Consider the following 7,151-nt stretch of genomic DNA (forward strand, 5'->3'; position numbering starts at 1 on the left):
TATCATGCATTGTGCCAGCACTCGAGTAGCTAGTGGCAGAGATGGGCTGATGACAACTGAATAAGTCTTTCTGCTACTTGGTTGTTTCATACTTCTGTAGTGGATCCTCTCTGGTGAACATTAACATATGACACAAAGATTGTCACACCTTGCAATGGTTTGAATGTGTCCCTCAAAAAGCATGATGTTGGAAAATTAATCCCCAATAACAACAGTGTTGGGAGGTGAGGCCTGATGAGAAGTGATTAGGTTTGAGAGTAGAGTGAATGGATCAATGCTGTGATCATGAATGTGGGCTTGTTATCAAAGGAGAACTTCAGCCCTTTTTATCCCCTCTCCCCCTCTTCGCTCTTCTGACATGAGATGATGCAGCAAGAAGGCCCTCACAAGATACTGGCTACTTGATATTGGACTTCCAAGCCTCTAGAACCATGAGCCAATAAAGTTCTGTTCATTATAAATTACACACTCTGTGATATTCTGTCATAGCAGAACAGGACAGACTAAGACACACTTCATGTTCCCTAATATGGCTCTATCCACCTGCATTTTCCCCAGACCTCCTTGCCTCCAGTCTTTCAATCTTCTAAGCCCCTTGACCAACCATCCAAGCTAGCCATCTTTGTTCGTGTGTATCCTTACTTCCATCCACTTCTCTTTCTACATAAAATAAATGCCCAGGTGTTCACCAGAAGCTCTGTCCATTGGAAGGATATCCTCTCATCAGTTTCTTTCAAGGCCACTCCCAAATAGAGCTGTGATATAGGAGCAGTTCGTTTTCAGCTGGTACCCACATATTGGGCCAACTCTTCCATGAACCAAGGTTGGACTTTTTCTTCCTCCATTAGCTGGTTCTCCTATTATCATAGGTGTGCACTGAAGGAAGATGTCACACCATCATGCCATAAAAGGCTGGGCCATCTGCCTGTGCAGCTTATTTATGCACTTTGGTCCTGCTTGTGCCCTGTGTTAACCATGTCTTTTATTTTCTATATTCTGATGCTTTAACATATGAAGCCATGCTGACTTTGAAGGGACTTCCCTTGCCAGGGTTAGCCAATTCCTAGAAATAAATAACAATTTGCCTGTGAGTGCACTTTTCAAATGCAAACCAACCAGTCTGGAGCCCACACCGCCAGCCACCTTCTTTATCTCTGGGCCACTATCCCCCTAATCACTCCAGCACCAAAAAAATAAAAATAATTACTCCTCTTTCCCACTTTTTCTTCCCTCAACCCACATTGCACCTAAGTAACAGGCTACTGTTGACAGACCTATGCCCCAGAACGCACTAAAATTATTCAAACCAGCCAATTCTGAATCCACTTACAATGCCTCATCATTCCTTCCCATGGAAAGAAACCACAATAAATGCTCTTGCCCATGGTTTCCCACCCTCTGCCTCCTGACCAACCCTATCTCCATGGCACAGTATACCCTCTTCTCTTGGGATCTGTATTACAAACTATCTTTTCAATGCCAGTCATCTTCTGATCTATTGGACTTACTATACTTAAATAATAATAACACCTATATTAAAACATGCCCAAACTCACTGACACCACTTCCATCCTATTTATGAATTACTGCTAGACTTGCTTGACCTTATGACTTAAAGCGTCTAATGGAAACTAGCTCATGATAAACAGGTCTGGTCAAGGTCACATGATGTTTCACGGTCAAGTGCTTTACCCATTGTCATGCCAGGAGCTGATTTTTGAATGGCATATAATTCTCTGCTGAAGATGGCAAGACCTGTTCTATAACCCAAAGGGTCTATATTGTGATTCACATGGTGGGGCTTGCCGTAAACTCCACATGGTATCTTTTCCAGCCCAGATACCTCTACTACTATAATGGCTGCTGGGTCATATGGCCCAGGTGGAAGTGCTGCTTGAATTACAGCCTGGACCTTCTGCCTAGTCTTTTCCTGCTCTGTGCCCCACCCAGAACTGACAGCATTACATGTCATGATTCTTGCTCAAGTTAGAATGTTCTGCCATTGAAACCCAAAAGGTCTTATCAAGGATTGTGCTGCCTTGTTAAGAGGTAGGAGTATGGGCTGGGCGCAGTGGATCACGCCTGTAGTCCCAGCACTTTGAGAGGCTGAGGTGGGTGAATCACGAGGTCAGGAGTTCAAGACCAGCCCGGCCAACATAGTGAAACCCAGTCTCTACTAAAAATACAAAAATTAGCCAAGTGTGGTAGCATGCTCCTGTAGTCCCAGCTACTCGGGAAGCTGAGACAGGAGAATCGCTTAAACCCAGGAGGCAGAGGTTGCGGTGAGCCAAGATCATGCCACTATACTCCAGCCTGGGTGACAGAGTGAGACTCTATCTCAAAAAAAAAAAAAAGGGAGAGATAGGAGTGTGAAACACAACAATCCACCCTTTATATTGGAGAGCATTACTAGCATGCCCCTAAAATGTTACTGCTGTAGGAGGCCCCTGAAATTGTATAGGATCCATCTCCACCATCCGTAGTACTTGTCTTTTACCGAGGCCTCCAACTTGCCTAGCATGTCTTGCTCACCTGGCAGATGAACACACTTGCTAGAGCAAAGCCTGAATGCCATGTAATTGAGGATGTCTCAGTTTGTTCTAGCAAAGCAATTGGAGCAAATTCTTGTTTGATCTTTTATAATAATCCACTGTCATCCTCCATAATCCATATGGGTTTGAGAAGAGCCTGACTGTTGAATCAAATAGGGACACAATGAGGACTACCACTCTGTCCCCTTTAGGTCATTGAAAGAGGCATGAATCTCTGCCATTCCCTCTGGAAGTGATGCTTTTTGACTTATGTCTTGGCCAGGGAAGGGGTAGGGAAGTAGTTTCAGAGTATTCAACTTGGCCTTTTTGGTAGCTCTTACCCTATAGGCCAGGGAACTAATTTGGTTTGCCAACAATAAGTACATCCATTCCAATTATACATTCAAGGTCTTGGAGGATTACCACTGGATGGGGCAATGAATCCTGTGGACCTGCCATGAGACAGACTTTCATGGATTACCTGGCTCCCACACTTCACCATTCTAACATAGAGGCCATCATGTTGCCTCAGATCCCTAAGTATCAATGTCAACTCAGAACCTTTATCTAGCAGCCTTGAAACTTCTTGGTACTCCCTTTTTCCCCATGTACCTAAGTAAATGGCCATAGGTACCTTTGGGTGGGAGGGGGCTGGGAAAATCATAACCGAATATATGCATGGTAGTACGATAAGGTCCTGACTTCTGGAGATTTGGCTTCTTCAGTCATGGGTTCTGGGTCTGAAAACGGGGCCAGTGATCACTACATTTTCTTAGCCTCAGTTTCTTGCTTATTCATCCTTTATTTCACTTGACTGTATAGACTGATTACTTCCCCTGTTGTCTGCCCGCATATCTTGTCTTTAGAGATACCATATTCTGTTAATCTCCTTGAAAGTTCTCTGAAAATAAAGCACCTCTTCCCCTTTTCCTCTCCGCATCTTCCACTTTGATCATATTGCTCATTATGTGAATTGAGCTCACCTTATTTCTGGAGCCATCCTCAGGGAGCCCCAGTCTTGTAACAAATCCCCTACTGTCAGCCTCAGCTTACAGAGGACAGCTACCACGGAGTTTCATAATGATGCTGGTGCCGCTCTCTAGCACATTCTTTATCATAGCAGATGATCTTCCAGACTTTCCGATGAAACAGACAGCTGGTAAGTATTTCAGCCTTACATACTCTACCTATTCTAGTATGCTCAGTTCCCTGAGCCTTTTAACCTCTTATTTTACCTTTTGTCAAGCAATTCTGACATTTTCTGCTTAACATGAGCCATGTATTTCTCTAATCCCCATCTCCTGGCATCTTCACCAGAGTGTTTAAATCCTGTATCACAGGAGTGTGCTTTTTTATTTTTTTATTTTTGAGACAAATTTTACTCTTGTTGCCCAGGCTGGAGTGCCATAGCATGATCTTGGCTCACTGCAACCTCTGCCTCCCAGGTTCAAGTGATTCTCCTGTCTCAGCCTCCTGATTAGCTAGCTTTACAGGTGCCCATCACCACGCCTGGCTAATTTTTTGTAGTTTTAGTAGAGATGGGGTTTCACCATGTTGGCCAGGCTGGTCTCCAACTCCTGACCTCAGGTGATCCACCGGCCTCGGCCTCGCAAAGTGCTCAGATTATAGGCCTGAGCCACTGTGCCTGGCCAGGAGTGTGTTCCTTTTCAGTAAACTCTCTGGTATTCAAATATATGTTCTACGTTCTTGATCCAGCATCCTCAGAATCCAGTCCAATACATGCTATCCTGGTTCCTACAGATAGATATAGACTAGGGCCTGTAGTAAATTCAGAGGATGGTTCTTTCCTCTCTTATACCCAGAATTTCCCCTGTTGGGTTTCTTGGCAACTTAATTCTAGTTATTGGTCTAGTGGATGGGGTAGGGAGAGGAAAGGGTAGGTAGATCCTGAGAGGGGCATGAGTTTTATTGCAATGTAGAGGCCTCTGTCTGCACCATCTTCCAGCAAGACAGAGCCCTAGCTTTAGACTTGGAGGACTGGGCCACTTTAACAAGCCCAGGAAATTCAGAGGGATTGGTGTTTAGAGATGTTTGCATGCATAAATCAAATGCCCGCATCCCAAATCTCAGAGTTCTACTTCTTTCCCATCAGGATCCTGACCTTGGCATAGCAAACTTGCTGGGATTTAGAATTCAATCTTAGCTGAAGTTATTATATTGCTAGAGTACTAGCAATATCATCCTGGGGCCTGATTCTCGGCTGTTTTACTATCAGACTTCAAGAAGTCCTCTGATTCTCACATTTTCCCTTAAATTTGTTACTAATCACCATCAGCCTTTCATTGTCAATAGCTGCTGATAATAGCCATTCAATTCCATCATCTCTAGACTTATCACTTCCCCTAACGTTATAAAGATCTGAGATGTAGCATCCACCAGTGCATTCTCTTCTGTCAATATTCCACCCCAGTTCAACACCACTGACAATTTTAACAACTATATTGCTATGACCTGATATATGCTATCATTACTCTGCCATTCACAAGTCATAGGGCCCTCCCTCATTGTCAGCAAGGTGGCAGGTAACTCAGCTTCAAAATTCCATTTTATGACTCATGCCTGTAATCCCAGGACTTTGGGAGGCAAAGGCAGGTGGATCACCTGAGGTTAGGAATTTAAGAACAGCCTGGACAAGATGGCAAAACCCAGTCTCTACTAAAAAGTACAAAAATTAGCTGGGTGTAGTGGCAGGTGCCTATAATCCCAGCTACTCAGGAGGCTGAGGCAGGGAGAATTGCTTGAACCCAGGAGGCAGAGGTTACAGTGAGCTGAGACTGCGCCACTGCACTCCAGCCTGGGCAACAGAGCAAGACTCCACCTCAAAAAACAAATCATTTTAGAGTTTGCTTTCCTGGAACAACTGCTGATACCAACTATTATAGGACAGATTCCCTAGAAATACATTCTGAGATGGAGAATTGCATGCAAGGTAATTATTTGGTAGCGTTCTCTAGAAAAAATGCCTATGCAGGAGTGATATAAGAAGAACTGGACAGAGGAATAGGTTTAAATGCCATGTGATTCCAACAGAGGCCTCAGTTGGTTTCACAGGGAATTCTTAAACCAAGATGGCTCTTTATACAGGCTGCAAGTTGAAGACAGGGAGCCAGGTCTTTGAACCCTGCACTGAGCATTCTTTGGATATGGACTTCCCCTGGGGAGAAGATATGACTTGTGAGAGGCAGCTCCCTGCAGCTAGGACAACTTCCAAGGAAATATTTAGCTGTGAGCCATCAGCAGCTACTCAGCCAGCAGCTGTGGGAATGGATGCCTCAGCCTGGAAGGAGGATCCTGGCAGCACACCACAGTGTGACTATAGCGTGTGTTGAATTTCCAGCTTCCGTTGTTGGTTTATGTTTTGCTCCCTACAGGTATGTCAGCTATTGCTTTGTATATTTTGAGGTCTTATTGTTAGGGACTTGCTGTATATTTATGATAAATATATCTTTTCCATCAAACATTCTTATTTATTCCCTTGTGATCTTCTCAAATTCTAGCATAGCTGATATTAGGATTATTATTTGTATCAGTCAGGGTTCAACCAGAAAAGAAGAACCAGTAGATATTTAAGATACTTGTGGCAAGGAGTTGGCTTACTCAATTGAGGGAGGCGACTAGGCAAGTTCAAAGTCTGTAAGAGCACCTCATCAGGAAAGGCAGGCTAGAAGCTGTTGCACGCTGATGGAGAAGAAACTCCAGAGACTGTAGCCTAGCCACGTTGACAGATCAAAAGACCATCACACTCCCCAGCTTTCTTTTTGTTAGAATGTTCCCGGTGTGATGATATTAAGACTCTTTGACAGCCCTCCCCCAACCCCACAGGCTTCTGCCTCATTTGAGTCTGTGCAGGCTTGTGACTGCTTTGACCAAGAGTCTGACAGAATTGGTGCTAGGTGACTTCCAAGGCCGTGTTATAATTGGCCGTTGCACTTCTCTCTTGTTCACTGGAATGCTCACACTTGGAGCCCAGAGCCACCATGTGATAATTCCTTCCAGCTGCCCTCAGTCCTTTATGCTGGAGAAAACACATTGAGATACTCTGGTCAAATTCAAGCCAAGCTCGTCTTTTAACCCATCTCCTCCCAAGCGGTGGACATGTGAGTGGAAAGCCATCTTGAAAGTGGCCCCCAGCCATCAAATCATCCCAACGGAGGCTACAGACAATGAGGCAAAGGCCCACCCACTCCAGTCCCTTCCAAATTCCTCACCATATTTATGAGCATAATAAGGTGATCTTCAAAACCACTAAGTTTTGGGGTGGTTTGTTAATAGAACATTAGATAACGGGAACACCTGGAATATGTTTTTATATCCTTTTATTTGTATGTATTTTTGTTTTGTGTCTCTTAGAAATAACAGCTACTTGGGAGGCTAAGACGGGAGAATCGCTGGAACGCAGGAGACGGCGGTTGCACTGAGTCGAGATCGTGCCATTGCACTCCAACCTGGGTGACACAGCAAGACTCCGTCTCAAAAAAAAAAAAAAGAAAGAAAGAAAGAAAAAAAAAGAAAGAAAGAAAAGAAAAGAAAGAAAAATGGGTCCCCCTCCCCAATCTGAGAGTCTCAGAATCAAAGTCCTTTAACAGTTAATATGTAAGC

The sequence above is a fragment of the Aotus nancymaae genome, unplaced genomic scaffold, assembly GCF_030222135.1.
Source record: "Aotus nancymaae isolate 86718 unplaced genomic scaffold, 86718_ANA_hifiasm-v0.15.2.pri h1tg000018l, whole genome shotgun sequence".
Taxonomy (NCBI): domain Eukaryota; kingdom Metazoa; phylum Chordata; class Mammalia; order Primates; family Aotidae; genus Aotus; species Aotus nancymaae.